The sequence below is a fragment of the Oncorhynchus tshawytscha genome, linkage group LG21 (assembly GCF_018296145.1).
Source record: "Oncorhynchus tshawytscha isolate Ot180627B linkage group LG21, Otsh_v2.0, whole genome shotgun sequence".
NCBI lineage: Eukaryota > Metazoa > Chordata > Actinopteri > Salmoniformes > Salmonidae > Oncorhynchus > Oncorhynchus tshawytscha.
The window spans coordinates 39,592,651-39,618,466 of NC_056449.1; the positions used below are offsets into that span (position 1 = coordinate 39,592,651).

Below are 25,816 nucleotides of genomic sequence, written 5' to 3' on the forward strand. Positions count from 1 at the left end.
CATCAAGAAGACTGTGTAGGGTGCATCCCAAATGTTCCCTAGATAGTGCACTACTTTTGACCAAGATCCAGGGTGCCATTTGACTGTGAAGATAAATTATCCAGTATTCAATGTTCATTCCTGACCTTTATGAAAAGAACGTTCAAATGAATACTGCACAGAAAAACATATTTCTTCAAAAGTTTGCTGACTGATTGTTCTGTACCATGTATAAATAAATATATAAATACATATATATGCCAAAAGTGTGCAAAGATGTCATCAGGGTAAAGGGTGGCCATTTTGAAGATTCTCAAATATCAAATATACTTTGATTTGTTTAACACTTTTTTGGTTACTACATGATTCCATATGTGGCGTCAGGTAGCCTAGTGGTTAGAGCGTCGGGCCAGGTAGCCTAGTGGTTAGAGTGTCGGGCCAGGTAGCCTAGTGGTTAGAGTGTCGGGCCAGGTAGCCCAGTGGTTAGAGTGTCGGGCCAGTAACTGAAAAGTTGCTGGATCGAATCCTCCGAGCTGACAAGGTAAAAATCTGTCGTTCTTCCCCTGAGCAAAGCAGTTAACGCACTGTTCCTAGGCCGTCATTGTAAATAAGACTGACCTGCCAGGTTAAATAAAATGTGTTATTGCATAGCTTCACTATTATTCTACAATGTAAAAATAAACACCCTTGATCGAGCATTTCACTGTTCGTCTGCGAAGCATTTTATAGAAACAGACAAGACAGTAGATACAGTATGAACAATTCTCTCTCTCTCTCTCTCTCTCTCTCTCTCTCTCTCTCTCTCTCTCTCTCTCTCTCTCTCTCTCTCTCTCTCTCTCTCTCTCTCTCTCTCTCTCTCTCTCTCTCTCTCTCTCTCTCTCTCTCTCTCTAGATATGAATCAGATGAATCTAGATATGAATCAGATCATAGCTATGAGATTCTATTCATATACTGCTGGTACATTAAAACCCAACAACAAGCACAGCCAGTCCAGCTAAAGGGAGTGACTTTAACAAGGCAACTACGCAGACCTACCGAATCTGCAATGTCAAAGGATGCATCCCAAATGACACCTTATTCCCTACATAGTGCAATACTTTTGACCATGGTCCATCAAAAGTAGTGCACAACATAGGGAATAGGGTGTTATTAATCAAAGACGGCTTGATCTAATTAACTCATGAAGATCAAATTCCACTCAGGTCAACTGACACTGCTAGCTAGTAATACAATCTAAAACGGATCCTTATTACCATGACCAAAATGTATTCTAAGTAAATCAAAAACAGAGAGAGAGTGTTTGTGTGTGTGTGTGTGTGTGTGTGTGTGTGTGTGTGTGTGTGTGTGTGTGTGTGTGTGTGTGTGTGTGTGTGTGACACACCTGAGTCCTCCAAAATTGCATTCATCAGAGAAATTAGAAATCATCAAAAGAGCCACACAAAAAAAACATAACGTCCCATTTCATGATTTGGCTCTACTACACCGGGATCTGTTGGTCATCTGACTGTTTCCCCATTTCAGAGCTTATCTGCGTCTGCAATAGAGACATTCATGGATTTGAGAGACTGAATCAGGAGACTGAAACGATTTGTCATGGGTCCTCAGATCATCAAAAAGGTTCTACAGCTGCACCATCGAGAGCATCCTGACTGGTTGCATCACCGCCTTGTATGGCAACTGCTCGGCCTCCGACCGCGAGGCACTACAAAGGGTAGTGCGTACAGCCCAGTACATTACTGGGGCCAAGCATCCTGCCATCCAGGACCTCTGTTTATTATCTATCTATAGTCCCTTTACCTCTACCTACATGTACATATTACCTCAGTTACCTCAACTAACCGGTGCCCCCTGCACATTGACTCTGTACCGTAATACCCTGTATATATCCTCCACATTGACTCTGTACTGTAATACCCTGTATATATCCTCCACATTGACTCTGTACCGTAATACCCTGTATATATCCTCCACATTGACTCTGTACCGTAATACCCTGTATATAGCCTCCACATTGACTCTGTACCGTAATACCCTGTATATAGCCTCCACATTGACTCTGTACCGTAATACCCTGTATATAGCCTCCACATTGACTCTGTACCGTAATACCCTGTATATAGCCTCGTTACTGTTGTGTATTTTCCTGTTCCCGCTTCCCTCCCTCTTTTGGAACATAGCTTCATGATCTAGAGAAGTATTTGGGCAGTCCTTGTTCTCACAGTTTTGACATATTCCTGGCAAGGTGTACTGGGAGGGGCAGAGAGAGAATGTGAGGGAGGGATGAATGGGTGGGGGAGAGAGAAACATGAAGAGGAAAGAGAGAGAGAGAGAGAGAGAGAGAGAGGAGATGGGGGAGGGGGGAGGAGGGTGAGAGAGAGGAAAGAACACAGGGAGGGAAGGAGGGGAGGAGAGGGTGAGAGAGTGGAGAGAACAAATAGATGGGAGGGGTGAGAGCAGGGGGGTGAGAGAGAGGGAGAACATGGGAGGAGGGCCTAACTGTTTCAGGGCCAGTTCCTGTGGAATGTCAGCCTAGAAGTAAACTTGTCATCATGCCAGGGACCTTAAAACCACAGACAGCTGCTTTACAACCTCTGTAGAAAACAGAGAGAGGAGAACTGTTTAAATGTTCCCGTTATTTATTAGTGAATTTCATTTAATATTTCCAGTCTTTCTGTCCATTAACTACACAATGTTATGTTTCTCCCAACTTGCTTTCACTTAGACAATCTCCTCACACTAGAGATCAAATCAAATTGTATTGGTTACATACACATGTTTAGCAGATGTTATTGTGGGTGTAGCAAAATGCTTGTAATGACTGGAAATGAGACAGGGAAGGACAATATAGGAAAGGAGACAAGGAAGGACTCTATAGGAAAGGAGACAGGGAAGAACATTATAGGAAAGGAGACAAGGAAGGACACTATAGGAAAGGAGACAAGGAAGGACTCTATAGGAAAGGAGACAGGGAAGAACAATATAGGAAAGGAGACAGGGAAGAACAATATAGGAAAGGAGACAGGGAAGAACAATATAGGAAAGAAGACAGGGAAGAACAATATAGGAAAGGAGACAGGGAAGAACAATATAGGAAAGGAGACAGGGAAGAACAATATAGGAAAGGAGACAGGGAAGAACAATATAGGAAAGGAGACAGGGAAGAACAATATAGGAAAGGAGACAAGGAAGGACTCTATAGGAAAGGAGACAGGGAAGAACAATATAGGAAAGGAGACAAGGAAGGACTCTATAGGAAAGGAGACAGGGAAGAACAATATAGGAAAGGAGACAGGGAAGGACTCTATAGGAAAGGAGACAAGGAAGGACTCTATAGGAAAGGAATGAAATATGAGCAGGAAGAGGAAACAACTGTTAAGTACCGTAATCCAACTCTTAACATCAAAGAGACACACAGATCAGGAGGGAAACTATGGTTTGTATAATTGCTGTAATGTAAAGTCACATGACCAGCTGGCTGAGGGGTAAACAACACTGTATTGCTGTAATGTAAAGTCACATGACCAGCTGGCTGAGGGGTAAACAACACTGTATTGCTGTAATGTAAAGTCACATGACCAGCTGGCTGAGGGGTAAACAACACTGTATTGCTGTAATGTAAAGTCACATGACCAGCTGGCTGAGGGGTAAACAACACTGTATTGCTGTAATGTAAAGTCACATGACCAGCTGATTGAGGGGTAAACAAACAGTGAACAAGACTTGTGTTCATGGAATCATACGACAGACAAGCAGTCATAGAAAGCAGAAACAACAACAGTCAAACAACTTATCTTTCTTCCATTTCTATCTCTCTGTGCCTTGAGTGCAAAAAAAAAAATCTACTTGTCGAAGGACACACCACACTCGAACCAAATCATTGAGCTCATCGAAATGTGCTCAAGGGAGACATGAAAGTCAATATTTGGGCACAAAAACTGTCAAAGAAGAAAATTGTGGGGAAGGAATGGGAGGGAGGGAAGGAAGGAATGGGAAATGGGAGGGAAGGGAGGAATGGGAGGGAAGGAATGGGAGGGAAGGAAGGAAGGAATGGGAAATGGGAGGGAAGGAAGGAAGGAATGGGAAATGGGAGGGAATGAATGGGAAGGAAGGATGGAATGGGAGGGAAGGAAGGAAGGAATGGGAAATGGGAGGGAAGGGAGGAATGGGAAATGGGAGGGAAGGAATGGGAAATGGGAGGGAAGGAAGGAATGGGAGGGAAGGAATGGGAAGGAAGGAATGGGAGGGAAGGAATGGGAAATGGGAGGGAAGGAATGGGAAATGGGAGAGAAGGAATGGGAAATGGGAGAGAAGGAAGAAAGGAATGGGAAATGGGAGAGAAGGAAGGAAGGAATGGGAAATGGGAGAGAAGGAGGGAAGGAATGGGGAGGGAAGGAATGGGAGGGAAGGAAGGAAGGAATGGGAAATGGGAGAGAAGGAAGGAAGGAATGGGAAATGGGAGAGAAGGAAGGAAGGAATGGGGAGGGAAGGAATGGGAGGGAAGGAATGGGAGGGAAGGAATGGGAGGGAAGGAATGGGAGGAAGGAATGGGAAATGGGTGGGAAGGAAGGAATGGGAGGGAAGGAATGGGAAGGAAGGAATGGGAGGGAAGGAATGGGAGGGAAGGAATGGGAAATGGGAGGGAAGGAATGGGAAATGGGAGAGAAGGAAGAAAGGAATGGGAAATGGGAGAGAAGGAAGGAAGGAATGGGAAATGAGAGGAAGGAAGGAAGGAATGGGAAATGGGAGAGAAGGAATGGGAAGGGAAGGAATGGGAGGGAAGGAATGGGAGGGAAGGAATGGGAGGGAAGGAATGGGAGGGAAGGAATGGGAAGGAAGGAATGGGAAGGAAGGAATGGGAGGGAAGGAATGGGAAGGAAGGAATGGGAAGGGAAGGAATGGGAGGGAAGGAATGGGAAGGAAGGAATGGGAAGGAAGGAATGGGAAGGAAGGAATGGGAGGGAAGGAATGGGAAGGAAGGAATGGGAAGGAAGGAATGGGAGGGAAGGAATGGGAAGGAAGGAATGGGAGGGAAGGAATGGGAAGGGAAGGAATGGGAAGGGAAGGAATGGGAGGGAAGGAATGGGAAGGGAAGGAATGGGAGGGAAGGAATGGGAAGGAAGAATGGGAAATGGGAGGGAAGGAATGGGAAATGGGGAGAAGGAAGGAATGGGAAATGGGAGGAAGGAATGGGAAGGAAGGAATGGGAGGGAAGGAATGGGGAGGGAAGGAATGGGAGGAAGGAATGGGGAGGAAGGAATGGGAGGGAAGGAAGGAAGGAATGGGAAATGGGAGAGAAGGAAGGAAGGAATGGGAAATGGGAGAGAAGGAATGGGAAGGAAGGAATGGGAGGGAAGGAATGGGGAGGGAAGGAATGGGAGGGAAGGAATGGGGAGGGAAGGAATGGGAGGGGAATGGGAGGAAGGAATGGGGAGGGAAGGAATGGGAGGGAAGGAATGGGGAGGGAAGGAATGGGAGGGAAGGAAGGAAGGAATGGGAAATGGGAGAGAAGGAAGGAAGGAATGGGAAATGGGAGAGAAGGAGGGAAGGAATGGGGAGGGAAGGAATGGGAGGGAAGGAAGGAAGGAATGGGAAATGGGAGAGAAGGAAGGAAGGAATGGGAAATGGGAGAGAAGGAAGGAAGGAATGGGGAGGGAAGGAATGGGAGGGAAGGAAGGAAGGAATGGGAAATGAGAGAGAAGGAAGGAAGGAATGGGAAATGGGAGAGAAGGAATGGGAAGGGAAGGAATGGGAGGGAAGGAATGGGGAGGGAAGGAATGGGAGGGAAGGAAGGAAGGAATGGGAAATGGGAGAGAAGGAATGGGAAGGGAAGGAATGGGAGGGAAGGAATGGGAAGGGAAGGTATGGGAGGGAAGGAATGGGAGGGAAGGAAGGAAGGAATGGGAAATGGGAGAGAAGGAGGGAAGGGGATGAGCATCATACATCATCATTGTGGTTTGCTGTGTAACTGTGCTATGAGAGAAAGCCTGCAGGGAACACGAGGACAGACCACCCGACCAGAAAGCTTCTGGTTTCTGACAATGGCAGCTCCTAACCAGTTAGTTAACCCGCCTCTTTCTGACCACAGAACAAATCTGTATACGCCTGTTTCCTTTCTTCCCTTATTGGCTATATTGTCTACATACTGTTTGGCGGTTTGGTATTCCTTAGACTTTGGACACTAAAAATGTATCTTGCCGCAGCTGCTACTACCAACAGTTAAACAGTGTGATCTGGCAGTGCTTGACTTGCCATTTCATATTAAAGGTGGGGGGCTGGACTAAACAGGTGGTCGAGCAATGGCATGGGGGGCAAAGAGGAGGCATACACAGGGTGTCAGATTTCTCCAAGGCAGGCCTTTCACAGCTGAATGGAGACATGACCTTCCAGGTTCAAAGAAGGTTCTGTGACAAACATTCCAAAAGTGGTTCTAGAGTCTGACTTTAGAATCACCAAGGTCTAAATCAACAAAGACAATAGAATGCTGTTGAACAAAACAAAATGACAGCAACAAGATGAACTCTATTATATTTGTGGAGATATTCAGTTTACAGTAACTGATATGTTTTGTGTTGTGTTTAGTCTGTGTCTTGTCGTCAACATCTTGGAGGACTATATCTTTGAGTGAAGGACACTTACGTACTTTGGATTGCTCAAGCAAGGCCAAGGGCTCTGTCTCTTTGCTTCCTGTTTGTCTGTTAACAGAGGGACACACGAGAGAAGAGGAACAGGAGTTAATCACATTGATTGATCGACTAGTTAGGTTCATTCTCACGTCCACACACCTCTCTTGCATGTGTTACTCACACAAGAGAGCAACCAACTTCAAGACACTTTTTCATTGATGGCTTTCGGAAAGACATAGAAACAAATGCATAAACTACGCCCGTACTTCTACGCTATTGCTCCAGGGATATCTAGTCTACATGACTACGTAGACACGTCTGCAATGTGTTGTGATTGTGTCTTCCTGACAATGCAATGAACTTTCACCTCAGAGAGAATTCCTTTAATCATCTGGAGGGGCACTCCGAAACATTAATAATGAACCTGCCTGGGTGAGAATGAAGTCTTGATGGCAAAGAGTACCAATTATGTAAAACACTCCCTTAACTGATGTGTATGCAGCTACTGCTTAGACCATGCTGCATCACAACAAATCTATGTGATGACGTTGAACAACTGATTGGATTTGCAAAAACTTATCAACGTAAGGACATTTCGTCTTTTTTTCACCCAATTTTTTTACCTAAATCCAACAACGTGGTTTAAATGTTTAGAAGATTTCACATTAAATTGACGTTCGTGGACAACTCAACCAAATGTAAATAAATACTAGACGTTTAAACTGACGTCTGTGCCCAGTGGGTAATGTGAATTATGTGGCAGACCATACCATAGCAGGCAGCCATACCATCTTAAATATGCACCATAGATCACTCAACACAACAAGATACACTTCAGGCAGGTCATTTCAGTTTCCCAACTCAACGCAAAGACTAGTTTGTTTGAACGCATATTGCTGGACTATCAAACGTTGCCAAAACAGTCCCATACAAAAACAGTCACGAGGTATTGGCCCTTTACTTATAATGTTCCCCTGGGGAGTCAACACCTTGGCTTGTACACAGACCTCACATACCCAGCTGCTATCTCCCGTAGGCCTGATGTCTGCATGTGGCTGCTAATACGTTTAGCCAAGATTCACTTTCAGTTAAGGTCTATTAACATCTTAGAAACAACTAGCGACTAGCCTTAGGCCAACATAACAGATAGCGTCTCGCTTGAGGTTATAGCGCCTCCAGAACGTATTCCCACACCCATGACTTTTTCCACATTTTGTTGTAGTAGTGGGGAGGACAACACCGACATTTTTCTCGCTTAAGTCATTTTACAGACACAAAAAGATCCCACCTTGTCTAGCGTATTTTGTTTTTTGTGGATATTTGGAAAGTTTAACTGAAAAATGTCCGTTTCCATCAGGCCTGTCCTTATATATATTTTTTTTTATTCGACATGAGCTTCACTCACATAAAAAGGTTGGATGGAAACCAGTGTCCCAATACTTTTGGAGCTCACTGTACTAGCACATGTCTGAAGATTCATGACTCATACTTATCTGATTTAACATTTATAACTCATACTTATCTGATTTAAGACTCATGACTCATACTATAAAGTATCTGGAGAATTCTGATTTCCTGAATGATTATGGTCATTTTCAGCACAGCCTTTAAGCTTTGAGACGACTATATCTTTGAAGTTATAATTGTATAAGCATATGCTAGCCAACTGCTTTGGTATTGATATATATTTATTTTCAAATAAAACTTTGCCATTTGTCTAGACAGTAAAAGCTGAACTTGGTACGTTATATAAAAAATGCTTTCATTTCGGCCTAGATCACAATTCCTGTCCACGTTTGAAGATTACTGCTTTGACTGGACGAGGGTACTGTGAAACAAAGAAGAGTCTTTCCTCTGGAGCAGCAACAGCAAATGGTGGACTGGATTCCTCACAGACAGGCATGGACCAGTGACAACCTGCCCCATTTTCAAAATTCTTTAAAGACAAGTTTTTTTTTTGTAACTGTCATGAGTCTGCTGCCTCCTCCCCTGTTGTTGTATAAAAAAAGCAAACAGGTTGTTGTTTTATTTGTTTATTAGAGACACTTTCAGTTGAAAAACAGAACTCAATGTCAAAGTTATAGTTATAGTAAAGGGTAAAAATATGAAAAGCTTTCCAGGATTTTGATTGGTTACTTGAAAGGCTGAACTAGTTTGAGGATCAAACACAAACCTGTGATGCATAACACAGTTACAAAGTTAACAAATTGGATCTAAGTTTGATTTATGTATCACTCCGGTGTTCCGTTTGTGCTTCCTGTTGAAGTTGCAGAAGAGCAGAAACCAAGCACGTCATAGCTACATGTCGTTGTCTATAGCGATAGGGTCTGGCAACGGATCCAACAAGTGTTTCTCCCTTAACTGACCCCCCTCCCCCGGCCGCCAGTCATTTCAAACCCTCATTAAAGTCTTTCATCACAACACCACCAAGCTATAACGTCTTCCTATCCTTACTGCTTTATTGTTGGCGCAGCTAGCTGGTTGGTTATTTCTGCCTGGTACTGAAATAGATAGGTCAGTGGTGATAAACACCAAGCGATACGAGGTCGGATTGTCACTGTGTTTGCATAGAGAGACTCAGGGTACGGCAGCTGTCTAAACTAGCAGACACCAGAGGCGTTGTATTCATTTGTCTCCTGTCACGAAGGGGAGATCAACAACATATGTAGTAGGGCTGACCCCAATCAGTCGACTGGTCCGATTGTTCGGTCGTTAGGGTGTTAGCCCGACCGCCATGCGCCTCCCAGAGTACACAACCTATGCTACACTTGTGAGAAACAAGTTTTGGTATATTTCATTCCATGTACGAGTTTTGTCAATTTAGTCATTGTCTAGAGCTCCTGTCAATGTTGAGTAAGGACGTGCACGCATAGAAGTAGGTCTATAGGCTACCTGGCCTGCGTGCAAATGTAGGCATATAAATGTGCCCATTTGAGCATCTGATAGTATTTCTGATTGGCTTAACACACCACCACTAATGAGCTGTGGAGCATCTCAAAGTAATGTTTTCTTCACCTCAAACAGCAAGAAAAGTCTGTTTTTACATCCCTTGAGAATGATAATAGTTCCTCCATGTATTTGAAAAATATTTCCAGCTCTTTCCCTTTCAATTACCACTTGGCGTGATAGGGAAAAAATGTCATGCTCTGATCCAATGGAAACGTCATAAAATAGGCCTACATGATTACTTCTTATCAGTGCTTGACGTGGACTGAATTAGGTTCCGGTCACTCATTTTGGGTGCTGGTACTGTATATATTTAGGTGCAGGAGTTCCACAATAACTTTTAGCTAATTCTATCAGAGGAATAGAACAGAAGAGCATTTTAGGTGCTGGTACTCAGCTCCAGTGAGCTCCTGCCCAAGTCAAGCACTGCTTCTTATCGCTTGCGCAAATAGCCTACAGCTGTGTCTGTCCCAAGCTCACTGGCGTGGGAAACTCTGAGGGCCCAGAATATTTTATAAAATGTTGCAAGCTTCAGCCAACACAAGCTAATAGTTGATCAAATGTTCCAAGTTTGTTGCAGACAGGCTGAATATGGTTTAACAGATATTTATTATTATCAGGATATTTTCTACCTGCAGGCTGCAATGTTTTTATTTGTTGGATTTATATAGGCAATTTTTTTACATAGTTGGCAAAAGCAATAGAAGTTACATTTTAGGTTTGCATCAATTTCATTTAGATTTGGATGGAATTTTGATGAACCATGTGAACAACGATTTTGAGAAAAGAATAAGTTATTATGAATTAACTTAAACTGTTTCACAAAGACATTGCATATGAAAACCATAACTTGCACACAGATCGGTTGAAATGGTAAGATAAATTGGCATTCCACATGAGAAATGTTACCGACTCCTGGTGTAGCCTATTACCGGCAACTTCAGGAGAGTAACGGCAGAATCTTTTAAAGCCAGTATGAGCAGCAGGAGGAGGATGGTCAGGTTAAAGTTGTTTCTTAAATTCTGGTTATCTAGATCTCTGACGCCCTCTTGAGGCATTTGTCTTATTTAATCAATCCGTAAGCTTAAAGCATCAGACAAGCTCAATGCATAGAGTTGATTTTATTAAAACACATAGGGTGTGTTTATTAAAACACATAGAAAAATAGACGTTGAAAAATGTTGGCCAATTGATTGGTTAAAAGAACAGACGACTTTGTGGGCTCTGTATTCCATTCAAGGAAGCAGATTCAGGTAAGGTTGATCTGATTTGCATTGGTTGTTTTAATGTCTGTTTGGAAACATTTTCTGACTAGATAAATGGATATTGTCAATTGTGCTATTAACATAAGAAAATGTCAACCTTGACTTGCATTGACTTGTTACCTGGGCATCACACGTCCAAAACTATTTACTATTGGTCACACCTATGTGGTAAAGCGAACACCATTAGTTAAAGCAAGGCGACTGGAATAACAGTTACAGAAATGTTCTGAGAATTGTGGGGAAACACCTTCACCTATCATAGTACTGTCTTGGGAAACTAGTTCAAGGTCACTGCAAAACTAAGCTGAACAAATCTCAGGTAGGTTCAATCTAGAAAGGAAACAGTGTGGCCCCCAGACTACTGCTGACCATCACCAGCTCAGCAATACACACAGAGGAGTGATCAGCGCTAGCTAACTTGCTAGCGGCAGGGTAGCGTAGTGGTTAGCGCAGTGGTTAGCGCATTGGACTAGTAACCGGAAGGTTGCAAGATCAAATCCCTGAGGTGACAAGGTCAAAAGCTGTTTATCTGCCCCTGATCAAGGCAGTTGACCCACTGTTCCTAGGCTGTCATTGAAAATAAGTATTTGTTCTTACCTGACTTGCCTAGTCAAATAAAAGCTGTGTAGGGCTGGCTTGGGAATTTGACTGACTAGCAATATTGATTGTACCATGAGTGTACTGTCAAAATGTCTGTGATCTGATGGGCTTTTCCCTGTTCTAGTCAGTCAAACAAATGTATTTATTTCTATGTGCCTAAGATCTTTTCACCATGTCAGCGCTAGCTTGTTTGCTATTGGATCGGAGCAACGGGCTAGGCTACCTCAGGCAGTGCTCGCTTGCTAAAGGAGCAGCAGGCTAAAGGGCTAGGTGCTGTGCTGTGCTACGAGGCTGGGCCCCACCCTAGCCTTCAGCGCTAGCAGTTAGCTTGCTAAGAGATTGGAGCGATAGGCTACAAGGCTGGGCTCCAGCCCTGTCTCAGCCCTAGCAGTTAGCTTGCTAAGAGATTGGAGCAATAGGCTACGAGGCTGGGCCCCACCCTAGCCTCCAGCCCTGTCTCAGCCCTAGCAGTTAGCTTGCTAAGAGATTGAAGCAGCAGGCTACGGGGCTGAGATCCACCATAGCCTCTCAGTTCTAGCTAGATTGCTAAGAGAGCAACCAACGTGCTAGGCAACAGGGCTGGGTGTTGTTCTGTGCTCTAACGGGCTGAGCAGGCCAGGCCCTGGGATGGGTGTTGTGCTGTGCTCTACGGGGCTGAGCAGGCCCCACCCTGCCTCTACCACATTCCTCGATAGAGTTGTCAGGCCAGCTGGAACAGAGCCTAGTCTCTCCTCTCCTGTCTCTCTCTCTCTCTCTCTCGCAGTGACTAACTCCAAAGAAATGTCCTCCACTCACTCTACCCAGCCTCTTCGTGTGCTGTCTGCCACCCAGAGCATGTCAGCACAGGGTTCAGCCACAAAACAGAATCACTTTCTCCTTTTTCTTTCTTTCTTTCTTTCTTTCTTTCTTTCATTCTTTCTTTCATTCTTTCTTTCATTCTTTATTCTGTTGGGTTGTGCAACTACAATCATCATCACTGAATAGATCTCTGTACATGATTGTGCCAAGGAGCCATAGAGACACTCCAGTTTAGTAAATACCTAGTGAGTTAGTCTTGTCTCTGAAAGAGGCAGTGAAAGTGAATGAAACCAGAGAGCAAAGGATCTGTCAGTCAAGACAACAATAAAGAATAGATTGAATGGTGACTGTGATAAGAACACTAATAAAACAATGAAGTGTGAAACCCTGGTGAGTGAGTGGCAAGATTTGGTTAAGGATCTATGAGCCCTGGTTAAAAGTAGTGCACTATGAAGGGAATAGGGTGCCATTTGAGATGTATCCTTAGTTGTGGAATTATTCCAATGTTATCAAACAGAATTGTCTCAATGTTTTCCTCCTTCCTTTATTGTGGGGAGTAGTTGCAATCGAAGGGGTGGACTGATCAGCTGACAAAGCAACATTTGTTATTACTAACTGGCCTGACTAGTTTACAGACCAGAGAGAGAAATGGAGAGAGAGAGAGAGAGAGGTTTTACATAAGCAAAGAGAAACATTTTTAATTTGGTAGAGGAAAATGTGATTATTCTTCAGTACATGGTACGTAAAACCTCAAAATCAAACAACATAACATTGTTCAATAACTGAACTTGAAATTATTTATTACACTGATTTGCAAGTGGAATATATCCTTTTATAGAAATGATTTACATTTTGTTTCCAACACGCATCAAAATGCACCAACAACTAAGGATGGTATACAAGTATTGTTTCAAAAGAAAAAATAACTATTGTTATTTATATTGTAGGCTGTTGTTGTCTGACCCAAAGTGGCAGGAACACTGTTTATTGCTCGTGTGAATGGTATTTACAGGCTTATAGCACACCTCCATTTTAATCTTAAAGTGATGGAGCTTTGCAAATCTCCATTTAATACCTGAAATTCTATTACATTCTATAGTTATTGTTGACATTAATCATTATAACGTCTTCCAGTGACATGACATATTGATACATAGTGTTTAACTGTAACCTTTTGACTTTTGCAACTTTCTGCACGTTCTATAGGCTAGCGGTTTTATTTCAGAGTACAAGAACAACTGTGATTGGAAACAAGTGCTGAGAAGGAGGTAAACAAATTACAGTTTAAAAAACATGTGAGACAGAATCTGTTGCCAGCAAGATAACAACCTCAACAAAGCAAAATATAAGTCTAAATTAACATTCCTCGCACTGCCACAATGGTATTTAGGCATTCCATTTCAAACAACATGTACGTACAGATGTAGGATCTTAATTTGACCAGTTTCGCACAGCAGGAAAATAATCCTGCAGCAACAGGAAATGTGAATGATTGTGTGGATTATAATTAAATTTACGTTTTTGTAGGGGTTGATAAATGTTTTGTTTAGTCAGGGCAAATCAAGTCTGATTTTGTGGAAATTACAAACTTTATAATCATTTTTAAACCTTGAATACACTACAAGTTTGTAGGGTGATCAACAGTTTGATCAAATTAAGATCCTATATCTGTTCACCCCATGTCAACTCTAGTCAGAGCTGTATAAAGGGAGTTGGAAGGTGGGGGGGTTGCACGGTTGCACATATGCAAGGTTGTGTAAGATTACAGCGTGAATACTGTCAAGTTTTTTCAGTGTTTCTTAGTTGTGAAACCACTATCACCTAGGATAAGTGTCCGTTAACACATACTAAATTAAGGCACCATTAGTACTGAGTGACAATTACACACCTTTCAAACCAGCTTTCCAGCTGAAATAATACATTTCATAAAAAATATATATCAAATATATATCAAATGTCCTAAATCAAAGATATACACAAATAAAACATTATCTGATTCAATTGCTTTAGAAAGGGGCACGTGCCATGGATGTCCCCTCTCCCCCCTCCTGTTTGCACTTGCAATTAAACCACTTGCAGAAGGAATTAGACAGGACCCAAACGTAACAGGCATCAGTATTGGTAAACATGAATATAAACTAAACTTATTTGCTCATGATATCCTGATATACCAGACCAATAATGAAAACTCAATGCCTCCCTTGTTAAAAACTATTATCAGAAAAAAAAATAGGAATAACTCATGATCTACAGCAATCGTTTAAGTGGACCAGAAAAAAATATTAAATACGTAGACGGTTAATAAGTGACAACAAACAACAAATATATAAAGATAACTTTATCCCATTATTCAACAATATGAAAGCAGATCTGACTAAATGGAACAAACCTCCCATATATCTTACAGGTAGAATCTTCAGAATGGCGTCGTCATGGCTCCCAAAGTTTTTAGATTTATTCTCGGTAATACCAATTACCCTACCGAAGACATTCTTTAAATAACTATACTCAGTCATAACAGACTTTATGTTGTCAAATAAAACTTACAGAATAAAGAGAAAAGCTTTTATCTTCTTAAGTCAGGGGGTGATTTTAACCTTCCTGATTTGGATTTGTATCAACTTCCCACCCAGGGCTTTTACTTACGACATTTCCAGTACCAGTCAACGTTTTTCCTTTCAAATGGTACCAAGAATATGCTTATCCTTGCTTCAGGGCCTGAGCTACAGGCAGTTAGATTTGGGTATGTCATTTAAAGTAACCTTAATTGACATACAGTACCAGTCAAATATGTGGACACACCTACTCATTCTGTACACTCTTGGCATTCTCTCAACCAGCTTCATGCGGTAGTCACAAGGAATGCATTTCAATTAACAGGTGTGCCTTATGAAAAGTTTATTTGTGGAATTTCTTTCCTTCTTAATGCATTTGAGGCAATCAGTTGTGTTCTGACAGGGTAGGGGTGGTATTGAGAATATAGCCCTATTTGATAAAAGACCAAGTCCATATTATGGCAAGAACAGCTCAAATAAGCAAAGAGAAACAACAGTCCATCATTACTTTAAGACATGAAGGTCAGTCAATGCGGAAAATGTCAAGAACTTTTCAAGTTTATTCAAGTGCAGTCGCAAAAACCATCAAGCGCTATGATGAAACTGGCACTCATGAGGCCCTCCACAGGAAAATAAGACCCAGAGTTCCCTCTGCTGCAGGGTAAGGGGGTAAGTTTATTAGCGTTACCTGCACCTCAGATTGCAGCCCAGATAAATTCTTCACAGTGTTCAAGTAACAGACACATCTCAACATCAACTGATCATCCATAAACTATTCCACATGGTAAACTAAAGCCTTCCAAGTGGCTCATTCATCCCCCCCCCACTCCTCCCCCCTCCTCTCCCCTGTAACTATTCCCCAGGTCGTTGCTGTAAATGAAAATGTGTTCTCAGTCAACTTACCTGGTAAAATAAAAAATAAAAAATGTAAAGGCATAGAAATCATAAATGACTTGGTAATAGGAAATTATTTCCATGACAGAATTAAAAAGCAATGTTGTACCAATGTAGATATCTTCAAATACATGCAACTTGAAATGTTTCATATCAAGACATTTCGATCTTCAGGAAACATATTTGAATGTGAAAAAGGATGTTCATATGATAGATAAGCTATACAAAACCTTGCAGAGAGCCTATCCAACTGACAATCTCTTTGAAAAAATATAAACTATTGAAAACAAGACTTAAAAATAACTGATATTGGCACAAGATAGAGGGACTGTTGGAACATAACTAAGAGTTAACAAAAATGTACACATAATTCATTATAAACTAATGTATATAATTTATTACACAAGAGACAAAATTCACAAATTCTACAGCACAATGGCAGAGTCATGCCTTAAGTGTAAAACTAACAATGACTCAATAATCCATGCCATCTGGGAATCCTATAGTCCAAAAGTTATGGGCAGAGTTTTGCCTTCGTATTAAATGTAGCCATAATGCTGAGGTGGCTTTGGCACTCACTACGCTCTTAAGTTCTTGATGGTTGCTAGGCAGCGCCCGTTACTACTATCATCCTGGCAGTTCTAAACTTTGCAAGGCATGTCACTTCACCCATGAAAAAATGTATATATATATAATCTTAATTATAACTGGATGGATCCATAAATAACTGCTGTGGAAATAAAAATCACTGAACGATGAACATATTGGAATAAAGTATGCTAATGAAATTGAAGGCATCAAATTGTTAGTATGTTCTACTTTTTCAGCTGCATTGAGACAATGTCTGATTTGTATTTTTTTTCACTAAATCTTTGTTTGGATAGTATTTATGCTAGAATTAGAAACGTTAGCTTAGTTGAGGTGAGTGCTGCTCAAGATCCTCTTGTCTAGTTGGCTCGTACATTATCACTGATCAGAACATTTTGCCAGCAATGTTGTGTAGCTTTAACAAGTGGATTAGTTTACTCTTCACTCGCAGCCACTTAGTAGCCTAGGCCCGTCTCCCGACCAAAAGACTGTGACTTGTTTTAATCAATCGATGTGATTTTTATTTCACTGAATCTCCATCTGTATAGTTGGTTAATTCTCTGACTGGGCTAATAAGTGGAGGTGGTTTAGCTCATCAATTCATTTTCTCATCTATCACTAATCAGAAACATTTAGCATGTTATAATTAAGCAATAAGCCACGAGGGGGTGTGGTATATGCCCAATATACCACAGCTGAGGGCTGTTCTTAGGCACAAGCAAACACAGAGTGCCTGGACACAGCCCTTAGCCGTGGTATATTGGCCATATATCAGGAACCCCAGAGTTGCCTTATTGCTATTAAAAAACTGGTTACCAACGTAATTAGAGCAGCAAAAATAACTGTTTTGACATACAAGTGGTATACGGTCTGATATACCATGGCTGTCAGCCAATCAGCATTCAGGGCTCGAACCACCCAGTTTATAATGTAGCCTAAACCAAATGTAGATCTATTATTTTGCTTGATCGCGTCAATACAACAAACAAAAAAGCCCGCTGAGGATCTGAAATATGAACACGAGACTCTTGTAAATATAGATTGCTATTATTTTCTATCAGTATCATGAGGAAGATACTGTCAATGTAAAACCATATGTCTGCTCCCTAACAAAGTGGAGTGAGGGTAGGAAAGAGATGAAAACATGGATGAAAAAAAAGCATGGAATTGTCCTGGGCTCTGTTTCAAAATATCACCTTTTTTTTCCAACCCACTATGACAGCGGTTCCACACGTTGCCGTGACGACGCAAGTTGTGTTGGGTGGGGGAAAATAATATTATTTTATATTTTATTCTGTTATATTTCATTATATTCATAGCCTACTATAAAATATAAGTGTGTTGACTGTGATTAGGGAGGCCTAAGTGTGTCGTGTCTGTTTAATGAACATAATAACCATTGATTTAATGTGCATGGCTATGTACTGTAGCGTATAGACTGCACAGACCAGTAACATAATACAACTCAAACATTTTGCCATTCTACTATTCTGAAAATACATTATATTCGTCCTTTAATGTTTCCTAAAACAAATTAATAATGCATTTCTTAGTGATGGTGTTTTATTCAATAGATTTTTTTTTAAATAGACGTCCAACCACATCCGCCCACATCTACTTCCACTCATAAACGTGCCGCCATGTGCACAAGAGATATAAATAAGCTTATCGCGGCAAGAATTTTAAAAAAATACAAAAATAGGACTGTATGAATTGGGCTCTAAAAAACACAGGCAACATGCCGTAAAGTGTGTCTCTAAATGCATAGACAGAATAGGAAGGAGTAGGAAGGAGGGTGTAGGGAGTGGTTCTCTCTGAAAAATCTGTGTCCAATCGCTCTATCTGAAAGAGGTATTTTGCAATAATTATTATCATGAAAATTGCTACATTTCATTATGGCAAAATAAGTCCATGAGTCAAGAGATATTTGTTGAGATTTGCTTACAGTTACACAGAGGGGGAGGAGAACCCACCACACTAGTGGAGCTCTAGCCAACAATTTCACAAGTTGGGATCAATAACGTACTACTGTCCTACTTCTGACGGATGGACAACTGTTGCTGCTTTTAGTGCACCAGTTATGAAATCTAGGTGATAAATAAAATAAAATAGGGTGAGATTAAAATGAGTTAAATTTCTCAATTATCCATAATCAGAACACCCAGGGACCAATCAGACAAAGAGATTAATCGAAGTGTTAAAATAAAAACTTTGTTTGATGGGAATCAGTCCTCCTCCCAATCTCTCTCTCTCTCTCTCTCTCCCTTTCTCCCTCTCTCTGTCTCTCTCTCTGTCTCTCTCTCTGTCCCTCTCTCTGTCTCTCTCCCGTACGCTCTCCCTCTCTCTGTCTCTCTCTCTGTCTCTCTCCCGTACGCTCTCCCTCTCTCTGTCTCTCTCTCTGTCTCTCTCTCTGTCTCTCTCTCTGTCTCTCTCTCTGTCTCTCTCTCTGTCTCTCTCTCTGTCTCTCTCTCTGTCTCTCTCTCTGTCCCTCTCTCTGTCTCTCTCCCGTACGCTCTCCCTCTCTCTCTCTCTCCCTCTCTCTGTCCCTCTCTCTCTCCCTCTCTCTCCCTCTCTCTCTCTGTCCCTCTCTCCCGTACGCTCTCCCTCTCTCTCTCTCTGTCCCTCTCTCTGTCTCTCTCTCTGTCTCTCTCCCTCTCGCTGTCCCTCTCTCTGTCTCTCTCTCCCGTACGCTCTCCCTCTCTCTGTCCCTCTCTCTGTCCCTCTCTCTGTCTCTCTCTCTGTCTCTCTCTCTGTCTCTCTCTCTGTCCTCTCTCTGTCTCTCTCTCTGTCCCTCTCTCTGTCCCTCTCTCTGTCTCTCTCTCTGTCCCTCTCTCTGTCCTCTCTCTGTCCCTCTCTCTGTCCCTCTCTCTGTCTCTCTCTCTGTCCCTCTCTCTGTCCCTCTCTCTGTCTCTCTCTCTGTCCCTCTCTCTGTCTCTGTCTCTCTGTCTCTCTCTCTGTCCCTCTCTCTGTCCCTCTCTCTGTCTCTCTCTGTCTCTCTCTCTGTCTCTCTCTCTGTCTCTCTCTGTCTCTCTCTCTGTCCCTCTCTCTGTCTCTCTCTCTGTCTCTCTCTCTCTCTCTCTCTCTCTCCTGTCTCGCTCTCCCTCTCTCTCTCTCTGTCCCTCTCTCTGTCCCTCTCTCTGTCTCTCTCTCTGTCTCTCTCTCTCCCTCTCTCTCCCGTACGCTCTCCCTCTCTCTCTCCCTCTCTCTCCCTCTCTCTCCCGTACGCTCTCCCTCTCTCTAACGGGGAAGGTCCTAAACACCCTTGAATGGGACCGTGAGGAGGAAATGACCAAAGGAAGTGTGCGAGAGTCTGGGCTCTTTCCGTTTCACACTGGCACAGTGAGAATGCCACTCCTCTCCTCTGCTATCAACAGTTAGCAGGGGGAACGGTATGGTGGCAGGTTTGGTGGAGTACAAAGATGAGTGTTCAATGAATTCCATGTCCACTGAATTGACAGATTAAGTTAATAAATAACAAAACCAGGTCTGGGTTTGTCAGGGGGATGTCAAGAACAGTTCTGAATCTGAAGTTGGCTGTGTAGTAACGTATCGCTGACTTTGTTCCAGTTCAAATTTGACACTTACTATATTCTCTGTTTTGAACAAGTACTACCATGTCAAATGAACTGTCCAAAACACTGAACATGCAGACAGGCTATACATTTACATGCCATCACAATAAAAAAAAGTGAACATTTAAAGGTCCAGTACAGTCAAAAAATGTGATTTCCTGTGTTTTATATAGTGTCACACTGAGGTTGGAATAATACTGTGAAATTGTGAAAGTTATGATAATGCCCTTTTAGTGTAAGAGATGTGTAAGAAATGTTTGAAAATATAGCCTGAAATTTTAGCCTGTTTTGGTGGGATGGAGTTTTCCCTGTCTGTCTGGTGACATCACCGGGTGGTGAATTAGTTAATAGACCAATAAGAATGAGAGTTCCAAACCTCTCAGCCAATAACAGCTAGTTTTAAGTTTTCCCCTCCCCACTCAGACCACTCCCAGACAGTCCTAGCTAAATTCTTGCTTGAGAAATTGCTCTCTGCTAAGAAGCTATGTTTGTTTATTTTTTATCATTTTAATTTGAAACAATCACTGTAAGGTACTTAATATTTACCCAGAAATGATTTGATATTGAGATGAACATTTCTAAGAGTCTCTATTGGACCTTTAAGCACGACTTGACTGACCATACAACCCTTTTGCTCATAGCCGCTGTCATTATCCATCACTTCGACAGGAACAATTGGGAGAACCATTACACTTTTAAGACATTTTCTGTGAGCTCGCTGGCTCTGGTGTCAGCCTGTGGCTAGTGATCTCTGGGAGAGAGACTTTCCTTTCCCTGCTGCTCTACAGAAGAACGTCGGGCCAGGGTGTGGCAGAAATGGGGAAGGGAGCGATTAAAACATTTGAATTTTCCACCCAACTACACAAAGCATAATGTCCGAGGGATCTAAGTCTCTCCGTCTATAACTCTATCTATGTCTATTGGGATGGAGAAACACACAAAAGGTGGCTGTTTGGTTTTATTGTAAATCTTCAAGGTTAATACACGCCTGAAGTTATAACAACGTAGCTGTTTCTGGTATTCAAATACATTCTGTATCTTTGTTAATACTTAATGTTCTGAGCTCGAATAAAACACCTCTTTCACTCTGAGATGCAAGAGTCTTGATTATTTTTCCCCTCATTTCCTCAAGCCTGGTTTCAATTAGTAAGTACTTCCAAACCACTACATTCCATTACCATACCCCACCCCCCCCTCTCTCTCTCTCTCCCACCCACCCCTCTCTCTCTCTCTCCCACCCACCCCCCTCTCTCTCTCCCACCCCCTCCACCCCCTCTCTCTCTCTCTCTCTCTCTCTCCCACCCCCTCTCTCTCCCTCTCTCTCTCTCTCTCTCTCCCACCCCCTCTCTCTCTCCCACCCACCCCCTCTCTCTCTCTCCCACCCCCCCTCTCTCTCTCTCTCTCCCACCCACCCCCCTCTCTCTCTCCCACCCCCCTCTCTCTCTCTCTCTCTCTCTCTCTCCCACCCACCCCCCCCTCTCTCTCTCTCTCTCTCTCTCCCCCCCCTCTCTCTCTCTCTCTCTCCCACCCCCCTCTCTCTCTCCCCCCCCCTCTCTCTCTCTCTCTCTCCCACCCCCCTCTCTCTCTCTCTCTCTCTCTCTCTCTCTCTCTCTCCTCTCCTCTCTCCTCTCTCTCTCTCTCTCTCTCCCTCCCTCTCCCTCTCCCTCTCCCTCTCCCTCTCCACCCTGGCTAGAATCTCAGGATAAAACTAATCAAGTTAAAACTACACGTTAAAACACACTTAAAACAGATGAAAACAGTTTTGTTTTTTTAAGCTAAATTGGAAAGTACAGTTTGATTTATCACACACACTGTATACTTATATACTATATTAAAACCGTTACTATATTCTACTCTGAAAAGCATTGTTTTTTGGTGAAGATGGGTTAGAAGATGGTGTTCTAGGATTGCTGTACATGATTGCAGAGTTTGTGTCATTATTTTCTCTCTCCCATGGGTGCGCCTCCCTGAAACAGGGAGGGAGGGAGGGAGGGAGGGAGGGAGGGAGGGAGGGAGGGAGGGAGGGAGGGAGGGAGGGAGGGAGGGAGGGAGGGAGAGGGTAATAGTAACAAAGTAGAACCCACACCCAAAGCCTGAAGCCTATCTTAAAAGGCTTCTTTTTGTGAACTGCCTTTACTGATAGCTGATTTCTTAACAAACAACTCTTACTCATACTCACACAAACACAAACACTCGACTTGGTAGATGAGAATCAAATAGGGGAGGAAAAAAAATAACATTACTTAGCTTGACAGGTTTTTCATCAAAAATGTATACTTGGGAGTTTTCTTTGCGTGCAGGGCGATGTTAGAATGATCAATATCCACGTTGCTGATAAGAAGTAACAACTGGACGAGACAACACATCCTCATTGGGGGTACTTTAAAATTGGATAGATAAGCATTAAGCACAAAGGAACATAAACCCTCCTGTATGTGCCTGGCGTCGCTCCATATACCCCAGTCAGCCTTTATTTTGTGCGCAGTAAAAGAGAGTGAAATAAGAAGTACGACCCAAGTCTCCGTTAATGTGGGTGGTGACACACACCCACTTCATCTCGTGTTCTACATTACAGAACTTTGAACGAGAAAACAAAGTAACACCGCGGACCACCACCCTTCCTCTCACTTAGTGGGTTATTCTTATTTTCAAAAAACCGTAATGTAAAACGAACCTCAAAAAAACACGATTGCCACGTCATTTAACAAATGCCTTACAACTTTGTGAGTTTACCAGATAGGATACCATCACCATAATACACTTTTAAAATAACTCAAATAAGAATTGTGATGACATAAATTGTTGTTTTACCTATGAGCAGTCTGAGTTGCAACAACTTTAACACAGCAGCTTGAGCATCTTCGGCAGTGTCCTCTTCTCCTCCTGCGGTCCCAGCAGTCGATAAAAGCACGTATTCTTCTTCCCAATCAAACCTTATTTCTCTCATAAAAAAAAAAACTTTTCTTGCTTTATCAACCCGAGTCTCCCTCCGTGTCCAGGGCGTTTTTCTCTCTCCCCTCCCTTCTCACTCTCTCCCCTTAGAAAGTGCGTTTTACCTTTTTTCTAGTCTGCGTGGCTGTTACTCCGGGCGATGCAGAATGGTTGGACATGCGAACGGGTAGGGCTACTGGTCGTGGATAGAGGGCGGGAAGGAGGGATATAGGGAGGGAGGTGTCGAAGGGAGTGGCCGTAGTCTCCTTTCTGGCTCTGCCCATCCAATGCAACCTGGAATCAGGGGTAGACATAATATAGTAAATAAAATCCGGGAGACTAATTATGCTGAACAAAAATATAAACGCAACATGCAACAATTTCAAATACCTTACTGAGTTACAGTTAATATAAGGAAATAAGTACATTTACATTAATTAATTAGGCCCTATTCCATGGATTTCAGAACTGGGCAGGGGTGTAGCCATGGGCCCACCCACCCACCCACCCACCCACTTGGGAGCCAGGCTCACCTACTGGGGAGCAAGGCCCAGCCAATCAGAATTAGTTTTCCCCCACAAAAGGGCTTTATTACAGACATAAATATTCCTCAGTTTCCTCAGCTGTCCTGGTGGCTGGTCTCAGACGATCCTGCAGGTGAAGAAGCTGGATGTTTTGAGGCCAGTTGTATGTACTGCCAAATTCTCTAAAACTATGTTGGAGGTGGCTTATGGTAGAGAAATTAACAATAAATTATCTGGCAACAGCTCTGGTGGACAGTCCTGCAGTCAGCATGCCAACTGCACACTCCCTCAAAACGTTTGATATCTGTTGCATTCTGGTGTGTGACAAAACTACAGATTTTAGAGTGGCCTTTTATTGTCCCAGCACAAGGTGCACCTGTGTAATGATCATGCTGTTTAATCAGCTTCTTGATATGCCTCACCTTTCAGGTGGATAGATTATCTTGGCAAAGGAGAAAGGCTCACTAACATGGATGGAAACAAATTTGTTGATCAAAATTTTAGAAAAATAAGCTTTTTATTCATATGGAACATTTCTGGGATATTTTATTTCAGCTCATGAAACACGGGACCAACACTTTACATGTTTTATTTATATTTTTGTCCAGTATAGTATGTAATGTTACTTTGGTAAGGTATGTATTTCATTTGTGGCTGTCCATCATCCATTTTGTATGACATGTTATGTAATACAATTTGTATGATATGTTACGAATTGCAATTCGTACAATATGTTACAAATTTTGAATACCTATGATATGTTACAAATTCAAATGCTTTGTTGCTAATGTTAGCTAGGTTAGGGTTAGGGGTTAAGGGTTAGGGGTTAATATTAGGGTTAAAGTTAGGGTTAGGGTTAAAGTTAGGGTTAAGGTTAGGGTTAAAGTTAGGGTTACGGTTGGGGTTATGAGTTAGATTAAAGGGTTAAGTTTAGGGGAAGGGTTAGCTAACACGCTAAGAAGTAGAACAGTATCTAAAAACTAGTAGGTTGTTGGAAAGTTGCTAGTTAGCGAAAACGCTGAAGTTGTTTTGATGAGATTTGATTACGCAACATTTCAGTTGTTAGACATTCACGTGTTACGCCTACCCATAAGTAACCTTCTGTCTTATGTAACCATACAAAATGTAACATATCATACTAATTTGTGTCGCCGGATTTTGGTGTACTATGTTACGTCTAGTCTATGAGACCAGGTTGCCCAATGCAACAGTCATACACTGCTCCAATGACATGAAATAGAAAACTTTTCTACAACCAGAATATGTGGTTAAAGGGGCAGTCCTTCATGGTCCAGTTCTCCAACATAATACATTTGTAACAGAGTTCTAGAGAGCAGATAAACTCATGTGTTTCAAATATAACTTTTTTATCATTCAAATATAACTTTTTATCATAACTTGTCTTTTTTTCTTCTGAGAAATAATCTCTCTTGTTTCTGTATAAACTTTTTAAGTAGTTTTTGTTTGAAGCAATAGGAAAATTGCATTTTTTTTTAAACCTTTATTTAACTAGGCAAGTCAGTTAAGTATACCTATATATATATATAGTATACATTCTTATTTTCAATGATGGCCTAGAAACAGTGGTTTAACTGCCTTGTTCAGGGGTAGAATGACAGAGTTTTACCTCGTCAGCTCAGGAGATCTCATCTTGCAACTTTCCGGTTACTAGTCCAACACTCTAACCACTAGGCTACCTGCCTCCCCAATAAAGTCAAACAATATAGTCCTAACCTGTTTATTAACAACACATACAGTTGAAACATTCTCATTTTGTGTTGGGAGCTTTGGTTGAAAGTCAGCAGGGACAGTTGCATTGCTTTGAATGATTGTCCAACTTTGCGCTCTCAGACTCAAGAGATCCGTTCCAAACTTCAAACAAGCCTTTGTTATGATCAGGGCTGGGTAGGTGACTTTGATTTGATTGATTTGACTTTGATTCTAAATGTAAACTGTTTCTAGTTACCTGTCCAATATTGTAATCAATAACAAAACTTTCAGATTTCACAAATTGATTACATCCCGTTACCCTTAAGAGGCATTATAATTTAACCAGGTAAGTCAGTTAAGAACCATTTTTTTTTATTTACAATGACATCGTACTCCAGCCAAAACCCAGATAACTGTGCACCGCCCTATGGGACTCACAATCACTTACGGATGTTACACAGCCAGGATTCGAACCAGGGTCTGTAATGATGCCTGAAGCATCGATAAACTGTAGCCTTTGACCACTGCACCACTCAGGAAGAAGACAAACATCAATGTTACCAATTGAATGACATCTACTGCAGGACAAATCAATGTTAAAGTTGACACCTCTGGTCATAATATGTTATCGATATACACCTTTGGACAGGTAACTAGTAACTGTAACGGATTGCATATAGAACCTATCCAACCCTGATGATATAACAAAGGAGTTGTTTCAAGTTTTGTATTGATCTCTTGAATGTTTTACAAAGTTGGATGTCAAGATGTCTTTGTTATTATGTGTCATAAGTGACCCAGATTGAGACCCATATATTGCGCCAGTCCTG

The 25,816-nt window shown here is 42.1% G+C and overlaps 1 protein-coding gene across 22 annotated transcripts in view; it reads right to left on the reverse strand.

Annotated features, from left to right (window-relative positions):
* LOC112220592 (neuroblast differentiation-associated protein AHNAK-like) overlaps positions 1 to 22,952 on the reverse strand; it is a 49,719-nt gene extending 26,767 nt beyond the window's left edge. For 13 of the 22 annotated variants that reach the window (XM_042303489.1, XM_042303488.1, XM_042303487.1 and 10 more), the window contains exons 1-2: positions 22,633 to 22,951; positions 6,621 to 6,672 (exon numbers count right to left, since the gene is read on the reverse strand). The gene's annotated coding sequence lies outside the window, so the exon portion shown is untranslated. Of the gene's footprint in view, positions 1 to 6,616; positions 6,673 to 22,632 lie in introns of all 22 variants that reach the window. The other 9 variants (XM_042303497.1, XM_042303496.1, XM_042303498.1 and 6 more) reach the window with 4 other exon arrangements.
* Positions 22,953 to 25,816: the final 2,864 nt, after the last annotated feature.